Source organism: Oxyura jamaicensis, chromosome 11 (assembly GCF_011077185.1).
Source record: "Oxyura jamaicensis isolate SHBP4307 breed ruddy duck chromosome 11, BPBGC_Ojam_1.0, whole genome shotgun sequence".
Taxonomy (NCBI): Eukaryota; Metazoa; Chordata; class Aves; order Anseriformes; family Anatidae; genus Oxyura; species Oxyura jamaicensis.
The window spans coordinates 12221615-12239812 of NC_048903.1; the positions used below are offsets into that span (position 1 = coordinate 12221615).

Below are 18198 nucleotides of genomic sequence, written 5' to 3' on the forward strand. Positions count from 1 at the left end.
GCTTAGATACGTCTTGTTTGTTACTTTTAGGATTTTGTATACTGTTCATATTCCTTACTCTTCCCTTATTTTGCTAAGTGCATTGTGTGTAGTTTTAAGACTGTCATTTATCTTTCAGCACCTCTTTGTTTCTATTCTGAAATAATGGCCTAAAAGAATGTGACTTTAAAAAAGATTTTTGTGCTCCTAGATGGAATTCTGTGTAAATAATTTATCTTCTTGCAGCAGTTTTCAGTTCTTTCTTCAACATCCTTCCATCTACTTCTTTCTTATTAGCATCCATAATGATATTCTTTTTTTTTGCAGATAAGAGTTATTCTGCTGCAAGCTCTCTGTTAGAACAGTTGTGCCTTTTTGGGGAGAATATTAATGCAGAATTCTTGTGACAGTGGCCGCTATTCAACAGGAAAGATCCCAAAATTTACTAGGGAGAGAGGAAGCCATAGATTCTAGGCAGTAGAGGTATACGTTACTCAAGTTAACGTGTACCTTTCTTTAGATTTTTCATAGGTTTTTGTTTTGCACTTTTTTATTATTATTCAGGGGAACCACTTATCTGTTTTATAAAGTCTAGAATCATCACATGTTTATGTGTTTTCTCACTAGCTAAGTTTGAAAAAAATGCTTTCTTATCTTCCCAGTTTTTACCTAGAAGCATCCTCTCAGATTTTCTCATGTTTTCATGCCCAAGTCATCTTTGACATTTTTGAGAAACCTCTGCTCATGCATCACGACAGTGTCCACATGCACAAAGAATAAAAAGTGTAGACAAAACTGAAAGAAATAAGAAACTTATCATGGCAACTCAACCTAGATCAAACCAAGAAAAGTACAACTCCTTTAGGCTGTACCCAAAGCTAATAGCTTTTGTAAATTAAGCCTTATTTGAACAATGGTAATGTATTTTTAATTAAAAAACACCTGTAAGGCTCTATTTTAAGTGATGTGCAACAGAATGGTTCTGGTAAGCATGGCTTTCCAGCAATGATAATAAAAACTTCACTACTGGAACTGAAAAGTTGCTCATGATGTTATAGAATCAGTTTGTGTCGCATATTCATAGACTGAGGCCTTTCCTATGTCATTGTTTCCCAAAGCAGCTGTTTAGATGTGAATAGACAATATCAAAATGGATTGGTGGATCTTAAATGTCAGATTTTTGTTGTTGTTGTTCTGTAGTCTCAGACATATTTTTTGTATCTGCTGGCATGTTTTATCATTACTTGCTATCATAATCACTGTCGCTATGTTATAATACACACCAGAGATCAGGAACTGCTTTGAAATTGGATTTATTTATTCATTTTAACTGTTATAAGCTGACTTATTTCTAACACTGTGACATATATCCTTTATCTCTGTGAATCTAATAATGTGCTAAGGCCACGGTCTTGGCTGGTGTAAATCAAGATGGGTTCACTTAGGACCAAGTCAGCCCACAGGCTGCGAACCTGGTATACAAACTTCCATAAAAGTACTCAACAGCCGACCGTGCCCTTGAATTGCAGTCATCTCTTAGCAATGGGAGGAAGTTCCCATAGTTACCTTGTTCCACACTTGGTATCTGCTTGTCATTTAAATACCAATTGCTGTGTTGTTTTGCCTAATATTTTAGTTTCTCTCTTTGCAGTATTTCTCAGATATGCAAACTTTCTTCTGAGCCTTTCTGGCTCACTTTCAGCAGTGAAAGTCAGCCTACTGTTGCTAAATGTCAGCAACACAACTACCCACACTAGGACTCAACACCTCCCCTCCCTCTGTCTGTCTCTTTTTTTCCATGTGGCAAATGACAAGTTTTCAGGAAAAGCACAGCAGGTGCTCACGCTCTTGCCTCTCTCAGGGAGCTTCCAGGACCTCCTAATATTGAATGAATGTGATATTTCCCTAGAATACCCTCTTCACCCAATTTCCAATATAAGCTAAGCCAAGGGATTGACGTCAGCTGACAAAACGTTATTTTCATTGGGCTGTTAACCTTATTGTTCAACATGACTAAGGCAAAACCTTGTCCTGGCATCAGTGAGCATCTTCCACTAAAATGTGTGAGCAGTCTGTGAGGTTTGATTCCCAAACAAGTTGTATGTTTTAGCATGTGTATTTGATATGGAGTGGCACGTTCTCATTCACAGTGGGAAAGAATGCCCTCAACTTTTACTGTAAAGTTCTGTAACATTTTTTTTATATCCTTCTGCATTTTCACTGCCAGCTTCCTGTACTTGCATGCAGTCATTTGCACAGCTTTCAGCTAAATGCAGAATTGTCAATGTGCAAAGGGAACACCAGAATGAAGCATGTCTATGCTGGAGGAAACCAGCTCAGTGTGGTGGCTCTGTGTTCGGTGCTAGCTGAGGGGTAGGTGGGCTGTCACCTGTGTGGAAGGCAGCACCCACTGTGGTGCTCGCAGGAGCGCTGTGGGCAGCATCCATGGGAGTCCTTGCACCCTGCATGGGGGCTTGGGGCCAGCTTTCCTCTCCTGCAGAGGAAGAATGTCATTAGAGGGAAAAATGGTGAGGCCCCCTGTTGTCAAACTGCCCCACTTTGTAGCGTAGCTACAGGAGGGGCCAGAAGTGCTTGGGATTCAGCACCATAGTAACTGCAAGATCACTGAGCAAAGCATGGACTGGAAAGCCCATTTGGGATTTGGATGAGACAGGCAGCTAGACTGCTGGTTTTCGTGATGCTTTTTAATAGATTTCATCAGTACCTGAACTTGAGAGAAAAAGATAGCTTGGAGCTGAGCCCTACCTATGGCTGCAGTATTGTCATACAATCTACAGCCTGATTTCTAAGCAGCAGCTGGTTTGCAGCTTCTGGATGTTACTGAAATCAGATCTAAATGTTCTTGACGTATTAGACTACCCTATTGCTTTTCTGTAAGGTAGCAGTTGGAGGCATAAGGTAATGAAGGATCTGATTATTAAATGTACTAGAAAAGTTTAAAGTTGACCTGGACTTTCAGGTATAGATAGAAAGATAGAAGAAAAAAAGATAGAGCTGTAAAGTAATTTGGTCTGCTTTGCCTTTGCTGTGCTTACCTGCATACCTTTCACATTGATTATCCCAACAGCATAAACTTATGTTACAGGAAGTCAGCAGAAATACTGGTAGGAAATCTCCTTCTAATTTGATTATTTTTATTCTCATGCAGATTTATTACACTGAGCAGATATTCAGGATTCCACTAGTCATGTAATCTAGAAATTTTCCATCATGGGGAGCTCTCAAGATCATTGTTTTAGAGGTCTCATCCTTTAATAGAATAGTGCTGTTTGATTAAACACTTAACTGGAGTGATTTCTTTCATGAAATAAAGAAATGCCTTGAATCAGGTTATTCAGACTTCAAAATTCATCCCTATTACCATGCCTGTGAGGATAAGGCATGCCGTTTCTTCAGGTAAGGTTACAGTATTCATCATAGCTTCAGTTTATAAAAAGATTTCCATTGAGTTGATCAGGTACCTGTCTGACTTTTCTGACAGATTGAGTCAAGTATCTTTTCATTTGCGGATTGATTGGAATGTAAGATTAATTTAGTGTCTTCCAAATCACTTTATTACAAACTCTTTTATTTTACTGTTTCTTTCCCCCTGGAAAACCTTGCTGTCTTTTTAATATGATGCATAATAGAACAGTTAACCTATATTGCTTCCTGTCAGCGTTGTTAAAAAGCATATATTAAAGTGTGATCAAGAGATACACAGAATAAAATGTACTTTAAAGATAGAAGTCAAGGTTAGAGGAAAAACGTCGTTCTTGAATCCTATTTGTTTTCATAGTTACATAATTATTTACGGGAGCTGATTTTTTTGCTTTTGGGAGTTTCTAACTGGTGTAGTGTGTTGAACACCACTATTTGGAACACATAAATGATTGTATTTATCCACTGGCTTGAATACCTGAAATGTTTAAGATAAAGTTCATTCGTTTCAGGAGCTTCAGTTACCTGAACTGATACAAGATTCTTTATACCTATTTTTCTTGTAGCACCGGTAAATATTATCTTCTTTATTCGTAGTGAACCAGATCTTTTGTTTTAGAGTAATTTGTTCCAGTATCTAAAATCGTTATTTATGCAAGGCAAGGAACAAGGACATTTTGTTTGGAATTTTTAATAGTTTTTGCATGCTATAATTCTCTAATCGGCTTCTATTGTTTCAGTTCTTTAATTGTTTCTGCTAACACTTATATCCTGTACAACCTCTATGAGGAATGTAGCTATTTTAAGAATATACATAAAAGCTGGCAATTACATTGTCTTATCAAGTTTTTGCAGCCTATTAAGTTGTTCAGTGGTACTGGAAATGATTAGACTCAATACTGTAGGAAAGAGAGTCTAAAACAGCAACCTGGGCTTTTAAAGCTGTGATATCTTGGAAAATTCTACCTGTTGACTAGGTTTAAAAAACTCCAGCAAGGATAAATACAATCAGTGTGGAATTCAGAATGTGAACAGGTTGCAAAAAAGAAAAAAAAAAAAAAAAAGCAACAGTGCATTAAATGGAAGGTGAATGGAAGACTGGGTAGACCTCCAGTATCGTTTCGGAGGCTCCTAAGTAATGCTCCCCTTCTTTGTTAAAGAAGAGATGAGTTAACATTTTCAAGATGAGATATGACCTCCAGCCACAGTAACAGAAAGCAATTCCCAAAGGACTGCTTTTCTCCTTGTGCAGTCCTTGGCTGATGGGCAGTGAGCACGGTCCTGATTCATTGCTGGACCAAGGACCAGCAAGATCCTATCCCAAGAAAGGGCATGGCTGTGCTTCTCTGTTGGGGCAGAAGTGGAAACTTTAGCTGTCTTGTTTTTCCTCCATTCCTCATCTAGCTGATCTAGAGTAGGCTTAGCCCAGGTACTTACTGCTAAAGTTTTTTGTGGGACCATGGTATCTTGTAAAGGAGTAAGTGGAAAATTCAGGAAAGGAAAATGTTTTTTAAAAAGTTGTTTTTATCAAAAACAAACAAAGCAAACAAACAAAAACAACAACAACAACAACAAAAAAAAACAGGCTAAGCCCCAAAGGTTTTGCCATGAAAAGAAATGGATGGTTTGCAGGAGAGACTTTGACATCAAAATAAGCAAACCTATATAAGCTATAAAAATATGAAGCAAAGGGAACTGTTAGGTGTATTACTGGAACAAAAGGCAGTGCATTATCCACACGCTTAGCAGTAGTGGGAGAGGGGACAGCTAGTAGGACTGTGCAGATGGGCGAGACATGTAAATATCTGTGGGCTTTTCAGTTTTATCAGTGCATGAACAACTTGGAGCTTTTCATCTGCGCAGCTCCTGAGTTTAGTATGCCCCCTTTTTTCTTTTCTCTCTCCCTTTTTAAAAGTTAGATGCATCGTTTTTGCCAGATAAATTCTGCTGAACAATGCTGGGATTCTGTACAAAAAGAAATGCATTTATTTGGGGAGGTAGAATTGTTAGTGTGCAGGATGCTAAGGAGCTCAGGTTAATATGCTGATCCTGACCCACTTAAGTCTTTTGCCTGCAGAAAGGAAAAACTTTACATTTTGTAATGCTCTGATGGCAAAATAAACTACTTGAGAGACATATGTTGGACAGCTGCTGCGAGTCAGCCCAGCATGAGGGTGGAGCAGTCTGTGTATACTCTGTGAGTAGCTATTACGTTGCTGGAGTCCAAAAACTATTAAAAAAAAAAAAAAAGGATGTTGATTTTAGCTGGATTTTTTTTTTTGCCTAAATTAGTCTTTCCAGATGCTACAAAATAATTCGGTGAAGATAAATAATGTACAGAAAGAAGAGATGCTTCTAGAAGTACTTTGCACTAAATTGCTTTCAAATGTGTATAAATATATATATATATGTATACACACATATATATGAACTTAACCAAACATTTGCAGGCTTTTTCAGAGTTAAATATTTTTCAGTTTTCTTGGAGAAACCTTCATTACGATTAATTATTGTCAAAGCCTTGATCTGAAGAGATGAATAGATATACAGTTGTTTATTTGTACAACATCTGATTTTGCATAGTTTATAAGAACTGATTTCTGAATGTCCCTGTTTGAACTTACAGAAACTCAGTCTAGCTCTTCCTTTTTAAATAGTCACCAGCTGTGTTATTTTCTTTTATTCATTCAGCTAATTTTTTCCATATTTAAATAGCTTGAGAGCTATGTTAAGGCTTCATTCTGTTCAAAACTCAAATTAAAATTCTGATTTCTGCAGTGCCTGGCATTTCTGACTAGCACTTTAGTGACTAGCTCTGATCTTTCTACTCAAGAGTTTACACGACAGTTGCAATTTTAGAGGGAAAATAAAAATAAGCAAACAGCCTTTTCCCACTGACATAGCTGTTCACAGCACAATGTAGTTCTCTTCTTCGTGTTCATGATGTAGTCATGTACTTCTCTCTTCCTTTGTGGGACACTGAATTTTACTTAGAGTATATTTTTAAGAGAAGCAGTTTTCAGGAATTTTCATTGTACTGGATATTATGTTTTTACTAATGGAATATGATGACTCTAAAGAACTGTTTTTCCTATCCAAGCTGGCTGAGAAAAAGCAGGTAGACATATCTGTCTTGAGTTCTCTTCCTCAAATTTCTCCTACTGGTTGCTATCAAGCAACCAGGAAGAAACATGAGGCTTGTGAAGTGTGGGAAAGCAGCCTTATTTGACAGGCAAAAGGTCCAGCCCAGGTCATTTTCTCTGACTCCAATAAGATTTGACTGAGACACAAAGACGCTAGTATACAACATGGAAGAATTTATCTTTGTTCTGTTTGGAATGTAGTTTAAATTGCTGACCCAAGACATTTGCTGCAAGCTATTCTGGAGCAGTCCTGAAGATCTCATGACCAGTGCTGTTACTCTCGTGTCTCCCAGATGTCTGTTAAATCAGGATAAATTCTTCACTCACTTTAGAGAAAATGAAGTGCTAACACAGATCACAGGAAGAGAAGATTTATTTAAAGCACTTGTCCCTCTTCGGAAGATAAAGCAGTAGATTTAAGTTAAAACTGCCAATATGGATCATGCTGAGGATAAGGAACATTGAAACCAGCACTGTCAGCCTTTTGCAGACTTGTCCTTGGACTTGTCTGAAGAGGTGGGAGAGTGGACAAATGGCTCTAAGATCGTTGTCATGTTTCAGTTTTTCAATTCTATAGATTTCTTCATGAAAGAAATTTACAGATAATCTCAGTCTGGATTATCTATCAAAAAGTTATGGTCATTTTTGTGGTAAAAAGCAAATACCTCTTTCAACTGTTTAGACCCTTTTCAACCTTCCGCTGGGTGAGCTGAGGCTCACACCGAGGTGAAGAGCCCTCCTTTCACCTTGCTGGCATGAGCAGATGACAGGGACTGACAGAAGAAGCCTTACCCAAGCTGGGTAAGGCTAAAAATCTATTTTTGTTTGCACCTGTAGCATCTGTAAACATCAATCTATCTACAATTAATGAAGGAAGCAAGTAGTTTTACATAGAAGCAAAGGAAGTTCTGTTTTACCAAGCCAAGATTTGATCTTTCAAATTAGATTTTGATATGGGAGAAACACATGGAGGAACTTGAAAGGCTAAAACGACAGTAACAATCTTTAAACCATTTTAGTCTTATTCCCAGCATCATCCTTACTAGTTCCCTGTCTCTGCTAACCCCTGCTTTTCCTAGCTCCTTCCTACCTTTTAGTCTCTAGTCTGCCCCCCCCCGGCCCCCCCCCCCCCCCCCTTTTTTTTAAATCTACCACTCAGTTCTTCCACTCTCTATCCCCTGTCCTTCAGTTCTTTTTGCCTTCAGCAATCACTTTCTTTCCTGTAGAAACTCACTGGGAATTGATATTCATAACAACTTGGCCACAGCAATTCAGGAGAGCTCTTTCTAGGTGAACTATGAGTCCAATAGCATCCCTGCAAAACCATTTTCAAGTTACTCTGATGAAGCATGGCTCATGACCAATTTATGTGTAAGGTAGGTTACCGGACACCATACAGATGATGGTTTCTCACTGACCATTGCTGTGGCTCCTTATGTTGCCTTGAAAGAATAAATAGTGCTGTCAGTTACTGACTGCTTGTCATACTGTTTGGAAGGATGCTACTCCAAACACAACTGACATTCCTCACCTTATATTAATCCTGGATGGTTGGAGACAGACTGTTAGCTCTGTCAGGGTGTTGGCCATGATTGTTGTCCTCAATCTGTATAATATGTGAAGGCGTTGTGATATATATTAAAAATAATAGAAGCTCAAATTTCAGTACAAAAAACTCTTCTGAGATGATCTTCCACAGATGAGAGAGGAAAGACAGAACAAGAGGAGAACAGGTAGTAATATGGTGAAGAAACTGTATTACAAGCAAATTAGAAAACTTATTTCTCATTCTCAATTCATATGCACTTCACCACTGAAATTGTCCAAAGAAGGGATGTATGTAGGCATTAGGTTGTTACATGAATGATGACATCAACCCAGTTCATTGGATTCATCACAGGTCTTGCAACACAAGCATTGACATTTGTTTCAGCTAATAGAAGGCAGAAACAAGTGTCTGCATCACATCTGCACATTGTGTGGTTTCATTTTAAGTTTTTAAGTTTTTGTATGGCTCTGCGCTTTTTATGATGTGCTTTAAGAGGGGGATTAAAGAGAGAGAACTGCTTTCTGTTTGCCTTTTGGCTATCACCAGGCTTGATTGGCCCCTGAATCACACGGAGTAGACACTTCGAAGTACTATATGCATTTTAATACCTCAGCATTTTACTCCAAATTCTTCCTAACTGGATTATTAATTTTTGGTGGGGAGCATTATCTGCATAAGCACTCTGGTGACTTGCCCTGGATCACACTGATGGCTGGCAACACAGGATTTGATCTGACACATCAAAGCTAACATGAGACTTAGTTTAGCAATAAACAAGTTCTCAGTATTCAAAGTGCCAAGCTCTTACCTATCCAGGAGACAGCATAACAACTTGCTTTATTCATAACACCAAAGGAAGCTCTCTAGATCTTAAATTGGATATTCGTTAAGATTGTAGCGATGTCGTTAAATTGGGCAAGCCAAAAAAAAATCCCAAACACCTAGTTGTTTGACTCTAAAAGCAGTTTCTTCTGGAAACTTTCCCTGAATTACTTTACATTTGGACTTCTGTCCCAGTATAAGATGACGCATTGTATGTGTTTCCCCTACAACACCCCCATGCCATACTAAAGAATATACATTTTCCAGGCATCTCTAATAAAAACTATAATTTAATCTGCAATTTTGATAGCACCAAAAGGAGGGATTGGAACAAATTTGATGATACTATCTCCATGTCCTTGTTTTGATCCATCAGTTCATTATGTCAAGGTCAAAGCCAGAAATTTTAAACTCTTTTTATTTTACAAAATAGAAAATGTCAGCAAATGTCAGGATTAGGAGGAGTGTTGACAGAATCAATGCCATAAAGTATCATTTATGAGAGCAGCAGAGCACATAAATGCTGTGAAGTTCTTTGCTTTAGAGAGGGGAACATGGTCCTCCCCACAAGATGCGTTTATATTAATACCCTTACTAGGCAGAGCTTTAAGGCAGCTTAGTTTGCTACCAGCATATAAATCCCACTGATTTAGATTTGTTTTGACTTCATTTCTCCATTACATTCCTCCTTTCCTGTGTTAGTAGTTAGAGATCAATTTAAGCAACCTTCTGCCCTTTAAACTTACTTTCTGTCTGACCTCAAAACATGACAAAGCTTTTCCCCAGAATGCAGTGGTACTGGAAACGATAACCACCCTTCGGTCATATGTCCTTTTGCTTTGGTGTGTTACTGCAATGAAAGAAAAAAAGTCACTTATTTTGTGGATGATGTTTTGTCTTGCCTTACTGCGTGCTTTCAGCTCCTTAATTGAATTAACAAAGTTTTGTATTTTTTTTTTCAAGTGATGAACTGAGTTCAGCACAAGTGTAAGTAAACAAGCGAATAGTAGAGTAACTGTTGCTTTCATCCCATTAAATAGTTAAGCACGTACTTAATATTAGTTCAAATTACAGTGACATCTTAGCAAATTTTTAGATGTCTTTCTCAATCAGTCAACTAAGTTAATAAATTAAAAGCAAAGAAGACGGAGGCAGCCAAGAATTGTACACACAGACCTCATCCATTGCCAGTCCCTCTACCATAAAACCTGCAAAATAAACACATAGTAAAGCAGATGCCTGAATTCTGAACAAAATATTTTTAAACAAAACTGTCTGGCTGAAAACTGGGAAGGTGGCATTGATCCCAGGAGAATTTTTGCAGTGTTTTTCTTTTTTTCCCCCCCCTCTAAAATTTAATCAGAATTGATCTGCTGAAACTCAACTGTTCATTCAACTTCTTCACAGCCATGATGTATGGCTTTGTCTGACGTTAGTTAACTAGTTGATTTTCTCAGGCTCTGCTTCTGCAAGCTGAAACTTCTGTTTAGAAAAAGTATATTCAAAAATTTAAGCAAGTATCACTTCTGTGAATATTGAGTTAAAAACTACTGTCAAAAGTCTCTTTCATAGATATTTGTCTAATTCAAATTTCCACTTAGTGATTACTGTGGTCAAATTTGAATCTCATTTTATGTTCTGAATAGCACGAATTCATAACCTCACATCTTTGTGTTAGATGCCTGTAACGATTCACATACATGGTAGCTGATCTAGCCAGTGCATTTCTCAAATCTAGTCTTGTACTGGGATGGCTTTTGGGAAGTTAGAGTATTTACAGACTCAAAATGTACTTTAAGATATAATGCCAGGAAAGGCAGTAGTCCTGTGGCCTTGTGAGAAGTACGTGATGGGAGCTGTATGCTTCATCTTCAGCTTGGGAACTGCCCTTTAGTCTGAATGGGATTTGGTCCTTGGCCATTAATACAGTACAGGGAAATAGGGATAAAGGGAGAGGCTGATTTTGCTGACATGAAAGCAACTCCCTCCATGTTCCTTTTTTTATATGAGCTGCCTCTTCTGCTGCTGCTGCCAAGCTCATAACTTCAAAGTCCCTTTTGTCCTTGTAAATCGTAATTCTGAGTCATGGTCTCCATTTGCCGTCTTTGTAGCTGCTCCTTTGCTACTGTTTGTTTTGTTCTTATATCTGCCTATATACATACATATATATACATATATTTGTCCCCAAACAGATTTTTATTCCTAGTGGGTCTGTAATCTATTTGTAGCTTTTTGGCTGTCCATTTTTTATGTATTTATTAAGATTTCTGTATAAGATTTTTGCATCACAAGATCATTCCCTAAGAGATTCTTCTGCATATATGGAAGATTTTCCAATTCCATGTTAATATTTTCATTCTTGTTTGTTCAGCTTGTTACTTCATTTTACTTCCCTACATTCCCACATTAATTTAGTTGTGTCTCTTTAAGAATTCATTCAGGAGGTGGGTTTGTGCAAGATACCACAGCTTTAATGCATGGACTCCTGCTTAGGTATTTTCCTATTTCGTCTGAAGACACTAATCTTCCTTTACAATAAAACAACTTAATAAGCTGCAGAAAATTGATAAGGCAATTTAATTGCCAATGTTTATGTATTTTCTTACTATAGCTCAAATCCCACCAAACGTGGCATAAGTGGTACCAGAAGTTCTCAAAGAACTAAAATAATGGGAGCAGATTAGCAAATACAGTGTAAAAAAATGACAAGACATCTTTACAAAGTTTCTTTTTATTTATTCAACTTTTATAAATATCACAGAGAATGATAACTTGTTTTATAAATTGAAGGAATAAAGTGAATATGCTAATATGAAAAATATAAACAATTATGTTGTCAGTCATTGTTTGAATTATTCATTTAAAATATCTTTTAAGAGTTTTCATTTCATCTGTAAAGCAAAGACCCATTTTTTATAAGAGTAAAACATAGCGAGTAATAATTGAGGCAGGCATCAAAGAACCCTTTTGATTATTTTAGAATATATATTCAAAACTGCCACTTCTCCTGATTTTATTGTCAAGTGTTGGCATATTTGATGTTTTCTGTAAGGTTTCAAACCTGATGCAAACAAACTTATAAAAAAAAAAAGAACAACTTCTATCTTTTGAAGGAAATGTATAGCTGTTGTGACTAGATCAGAAAAATACAAACTTTGTTAACAAAGATGATAAATACCAAGATAATTAAATATATACTTTAATGGGAACCAATTCCTAAAATTGAAAATATTGTGTAACTCCAGATCCACTACTACTTGCCAGATAGGACATCATTTTCAGCCCACACTGATTTATATACAGCTTTGTATTAGCACGTAGTCAGAATGTTTATGAAAAGTGTCCCCTACAAATGAACAGATCATTTTCTTTCTCCTAAAAAGCACATAGTCATTCACCAAAGTAATTTTCAAGGTCTCTCTGTGGAAAGAAAAAAACCAGCTTCTGTTCAGTGCCATGGAAAATTAGCTTTCCCTAGTCTAACAAAATTGTACAATACATCAATTATTATAATATTAAAAGCTGCATTTAAAAAAAAATAATAATAGGCATAACAGCATTTTAAGAGAAATGTACAATAGAAACATCCAAGCCATTCTAAATTTTCTGAAACAGAAAAGTTTCCCAAAACTGGTTGGGGTGAATTTGAGGCAGATTTTTAGAAAAAGGAGTGAGAGAAGCATTAAGCTTTTGATGGGAAATACAGGTAAGAAAAAATAATATTGTGTCTCAAAATAAAAATAAATCTTATAATGAAATCAGAGCAAATTCAATATCTGTAATTCAGATCAGATACAGTTCCAGGTCTCTTCATTCCTTTGCTGTTAACAATTAAGAGGGTCAGGATTAAGAGACCCAATTAATAAAGATGAGCTCTCATAAAGAAACAAGATGTTTGTTAGTGGCTTCAGTGGAATGAGCATTTATGAATTAGTTCAATGTATACCAATGTGGGCAATATAACATATTTGCAAACCATCATAAAAATACTGTGTAAGTATTAGAATTGTTAAAATAGAAAATGATCGTCATTGGTTCCCAGTGATTGACTTGTACCTTTCATCCTTTCAGTTCAAAGTCAGGAATATTTGCACATTTGTTATTAAAAGGGAACTGAGTACTCTTTTTAAAATGTAGTGAAGTTGGTGAATTGAATTTTTTCACTTCCAATTATACAGGTTTGGATATAAAATGCTTCAAAGTATGCTGTTAATCTGTTATAGTCAAAATAATGGGTAATTGGAACTGAATGTCCTTTTTATCTGGCTGCATCTAGCTATCAAACAAATCCTCCTATTAATTGTTAAATCATAAGGACTTCAAAAGGCATTCCTCAAGTCGGTGTTGGTGCTCTGATAACCTAATCTCCATTGGGCACTGGGACTGCACTGAACCGCATTGTCATTAGTCTTGTCAGCTCTGGTACCTAATTTTATTCTCTCAGTTTAATGAAGTATATTATATTTTTTTTGAGAAAGTAATCTTTTCAAATGCAGCTTTACAGGTGAGGTTTTAGAAGACAAAGATGTTTTGTAATAATAATGATTTTTCACTACTGGTTACTCATTTTAGGAGTTATTTTCTGGTAATGCTCCAGCGGCACAAAAATGAGCAGAAGCATGAGGTAACCTTATGTCTAAGGTTACATTTTGTGGGAGTCAGACTAAGATTTTATGCTTTTGTGGGAGACAGACTGTGGCAAAATCCTGAATAATTTGGTCAGGCAAAACATCATCTGAGCAGAGGAAGTTGGGTTCAGGAGTTTGGTCAACCAGAGCTGACCTGTCATGCTAAATGCTGAAAGATTACATGCCCTGAGTGTGCACACGCATGGCAAATGGCCTCATCTCATGCTGAACTGTTACTGTCTGTTTAAGTTAACCGTCTGTTTAAGCTGGACAGACTCCAGCTTCATGTAATACACTTCCAAGAGCTTCTGAAAACCATCTCGATTGCCTTTGGTGAGCACTGAGTCTCTGGGTAACCTGGCATCCTGCACAGGGCTCGGCAGCTCTCTGCAATAAGGCAGCTGAAGCGAGAGAGCATCAGCACAGTGGTACAGCCCAGATCTCCACTCACATGGTCACCTCTGTTATTCTGAGGAAGCACATTTTCAAGAGTGAGAGCAATGGCTGTCATGATACCAGCTGAAACACACAGTGAAGCCCATGAGCAGTTTTCCAGAGCCAGTCGATCCATGCCTAGTCTGGCTCCCATCACCTTAGTTCAGTGTAAAGGATCATAAGGTAGCATCGTACTAAGCAAGCAGTAGGCTCAAAGCTCTCACAGTGTGTATCAATAGCAAGCATTAATTTCCCACTCTTTGCTGATTTTAATTAAATTTGTTAAGACTTCATGGCAGAGATATGTAAGCTTACAGACAGAAGTGAGAAAGACACTTCAGATCTTCGTCTGCGTTGGGCTTGCAGCTCTGAAACATAGGCAAGGCAGGCAGCGGTGTTTTACTCCAGGTGACAGAGGAAAAGTAAACAGATGTGTGCAAAGGAGATGATAATTAAATACACTGTGGTGTGTAAGGCACCATGGAAAAGACTGAATGACAGTATGTTGAGGAGAATGTTTAGGTACAATTCAGCATACTTGGTAATTGGAACAAATGCTTCGTGAGCCTGCAATTGCATCATAGAATCACAGAATCGTTAAGGTTGGAAAAGACCTCCAAGATCATCTGGTCCAACCATCACCCTACTACCAATGTCACCCACTAAACCATGTCCCTAAGCGCCAGGTCCAACATTTAATAACACAGTATTTTTCAAGATTTGCCTGCTGCATTTCCATACACATGTAGCCAGTTTATGCTTGCTTCATGAGAGGCTTTCATCAAATTCTCCAAGACCATTTGCCTTAGAAGTTAGCTAGGATGCCTGAATTCATTTAGCTGAAGCCCTTTGAAGGCCTGCATTATTAAGGGTTCTGATTTATTTTTATTTTTATTTTTTATTTTTGGCTGAGCTATTATTTAAATATATCAGAAGACAAAGGGATTCTGTCATTTAGAGAGTATCGGTCTCATCTACATGAAGTGCATTAGAGATCATAGCAGAGTGAACACTTAAAAGATCATCAGCTTGACACTGTCAAGAAAATTATTTTGAATTTTTGCTTGAACTTGTCCCCCCAAGGGTCTCTTTGTGCCTGTACCTCTCTTTCATTTGTGAAACCTACAGCTGTGGTGCTTCACTTGTATTGAAAACCATAAAAATGCAAGAATAAAGAAAAAAAAACAAATCAAAAACATTGAAAGAGAGTACAAAATAGCTGCTATTCTGTTCCCTAGGCTCTCTGCTTAAGAGCTCTATTCACTTAAAACATTTTCCAGCTTCTGAAACACTTGATTAAAGTCAATTGGGAAAAAGATAAGCTCTTAAAAGTGCTAATTTGTGACTCAGAAAACTTGAATAAGTCTAAATATGAAATTCTCTGTTGCTCTGTATTCATGATTGCGGGTCTTGTTTGGAGAACATTTTAACATTTTGTTGCACAGTCTCTACGCCTGTTTCTTGTGTTGTGTATTTTTTAAGGCATTCATTAGTATAATATTGCAGCGCAGCTATAAGCTCCGCCAATATCCTTTCAATTTCTTGAGATTTTAGAAAGATCCTTCAGATCAGAGTTGTTGCTTTCCTTTTGTCTTTCTCTGGTCACACTAGCCCATATGCAGTCCTTGCTTGACCTCATGTACTAGACTGATATTCTTGTCTAATTAACATCCTCTTCCTCTTAGGCTGGGGACATATGGATGAAATTCAAGAATAGAACCAGAACAGGTTGCACTGTGACTGATGTGTGCAAACAAGCAAGCTCTGCACTGAGAAGGCAAGAAAGCAGCAGGCCAAACACTAAAAGGTAAGTATTTGAAGCTGTGACACATCTAACTGCCTCTCCCAAAAGCATGTTCTATCATTCTGTGATTTACATTTGCTAGTACTGGAGCAGAACAATATAATTTAGTATAAACACGGGTTTCATAGTTTTTTCCAAACTAACATGGCTTACTTTTCAGTGTCTTAACTATTTCATGTGTCAAAGCTAATTTATTTTTCATACTGCAGGCATCCTCTATGTACTCTCTTCTATCCTACTTTGAAGATTGTTAAATGTCTTCTAATCTAGTAATTCCGAACTCTTTGGTCCTTCTCTCTTTGCAAAAACAAAATTATCACTGCATATCTTATAGCTAACCCTATGCCTTATCTTTCACACCTCCCTTCTCAAGTCAACCCCTTTTTCTTCTGGTGTACTTGTGAAAATCCTGATATTAACAGCAGTTATGCCTTAAGAAGATAATTCAGTCTTTAAACTGACAGTATCTAGTCTGCCCTGGGGCTGCTCACAGAGTCACATTGTATAATACGTAGACACTTGCACACAGTTGCTGCTGTCACACTGCAGAAGTTATGATTCATTGACCATCTTTTGCACATTACTTCACATTTCTCCAAAGCTCCCACAGGTAGAAGAGTTTTTCACACTTGTGTAGAGGTGCAACTTTTCTTCTGTTTCTTTCTGTTTGACTCATTGTGGGAGTAATGAATGCAGGCAGCCTGCACTGAAGAGTGAGCCAACAAGGTGAACTGCAGTAGGGTTCTGAGCACTCAAAAGCCTTTTCAGAATGTTGAATACTTAGTTGTTGGTGCTTTAGACCCCATCTTCCATCCATACATATATCATGCATACGTCATCTAAAATTAAGGGCTGTCTCTGTCAATACAATTATGCTGGTCTTGAAAAGGGTTGTTTTTTCTCTCGTGTAATTGCAATCTCAATTATCAAATCTGTTGCTTTACTGTTGATGTTGCTTTCAGAACTGCTGTAAGACTCATGTCATTTTAATTATTGACAAAGCATTTTCTTGATGGCTTGAGTCTACCAACCTAATGGACTAAAAATTTTTCAGTCCCTAAATTTCCTAACAAACCAAAGCACACAATACAAACTACAATTTTACATTGTTAGGTTAAAGTAACTAGCTGCTGGACTTGTCATCTTCCTTTTAGTATTCTATATCTTTCTTTATATATATACAAATACATATATATTACATAATACCATGTATGAAATGACATATGAATTCACTCATGAACAAAAAAGCATAGCTGTAAAAAGCACATACATCTTCCAAAGATTTGTAAAGGAACTCAAATAGCTGACAGAAGCTGTTGATAAATGAAACTTTCACATCTGTGCCAAATAAAAACTATTTACATGATACAGGTATAAATAGAAATATAACTTTGGATGATATTAGGTTTATATCCATAACAAATTGATTCCATAGCTTGCCAGTTTATGATAGGATTTTTGGTTATTTTTAAAAGTGCTTGTTTAGGTTCCTGGTCTTCCCTGTTCTGTAGTATTTTCATTGATAAAATACAGTACAGAGGAAAGAATCAATTATTTGAGAGTGCTATTAGGCAAAGAAGGTTGCTGAATATGAAAGACACTAATGCAGCAGTACAGAGTGTAAAATAGATGCACTGAGGACCAATCAGTATTTTAGAGGATTAAGTCCCTCTGCTAATTGATTAAGTTGAAAGATTTTTCAGAAATATGTAGTTTCTTGAGACTGAGAAATCAGGATAGCTAATGTGCCTCATTTCTATTCCCATGATCCTACCACACAGTTCAAAGGACTGACCTTTGTAGAAAATCAGCCCATTAATTGTCTTACGATATGTAGAAAAAGAGCATAATTATTTAACGCCTTAAAATAATGGGGAAAGGAAGAATCTTAAAATATAAAATAAAATAAATCTCTATGACCTCTAGCCATTAAGAAGTAGCACAGAGCCAGGAACCAAATGTACAAACTAAAGGGCTACAACAGCTTGAAGGACACCAAGAAACTGCTCTGGAAGAACGGAAAGGAAATTAGTATGCCTCCGAAGTACAGAGACTTCCATGAGCAAGACCCGGGTCTAAAAGCATAACAGCAACAAGGAAATAGATTAATAATCAGAACAACAATAATGAAAAATTGCATTTATAAAACAATCAGAAATGTTATGCAGTGTAGTTGTATCCATATTCTTGCGCATTCCTTTCTGTGCTTTTACAAAGGTAAAGGCAAACTCCACTGAACATACTGTGACAGTGCTCATTGGTTTCTCTCGTCTCAGCAAAGACTTTGCCACAACCTCTGAGCGTATTGACATGAGCATTAATAAAGTGGTGATGTAAAGTATGTTATAGATGAAAAGGCCCAGTTTGGCAAAGGACAAAGAATGCTCAGGCACAGAT

At 37.1% G+C, this 18198-nt stretch overlaps 1 long non-coding RNA gene across 1 annotated transcript in view; it reads left to right on the top strand.

The window, feature by feature from the left end:
• The window catches only part of LOC118172823, a 78739-nt gene that overhangs the window by 44590 nt on the left and 15951 nt on the right, over positions 1 to 18198 (top strand). Inside the window, exon 8 of the long non-coding RNA XR_004753871.1 lies at positions 15683 to 15804. This is a non-coding gene — a long non-coding RNA (uncharacterized LOC118172823). The remainder of the gene's footprint in view (positions 1 to 15682; positions 15805 to 18198) is intronic.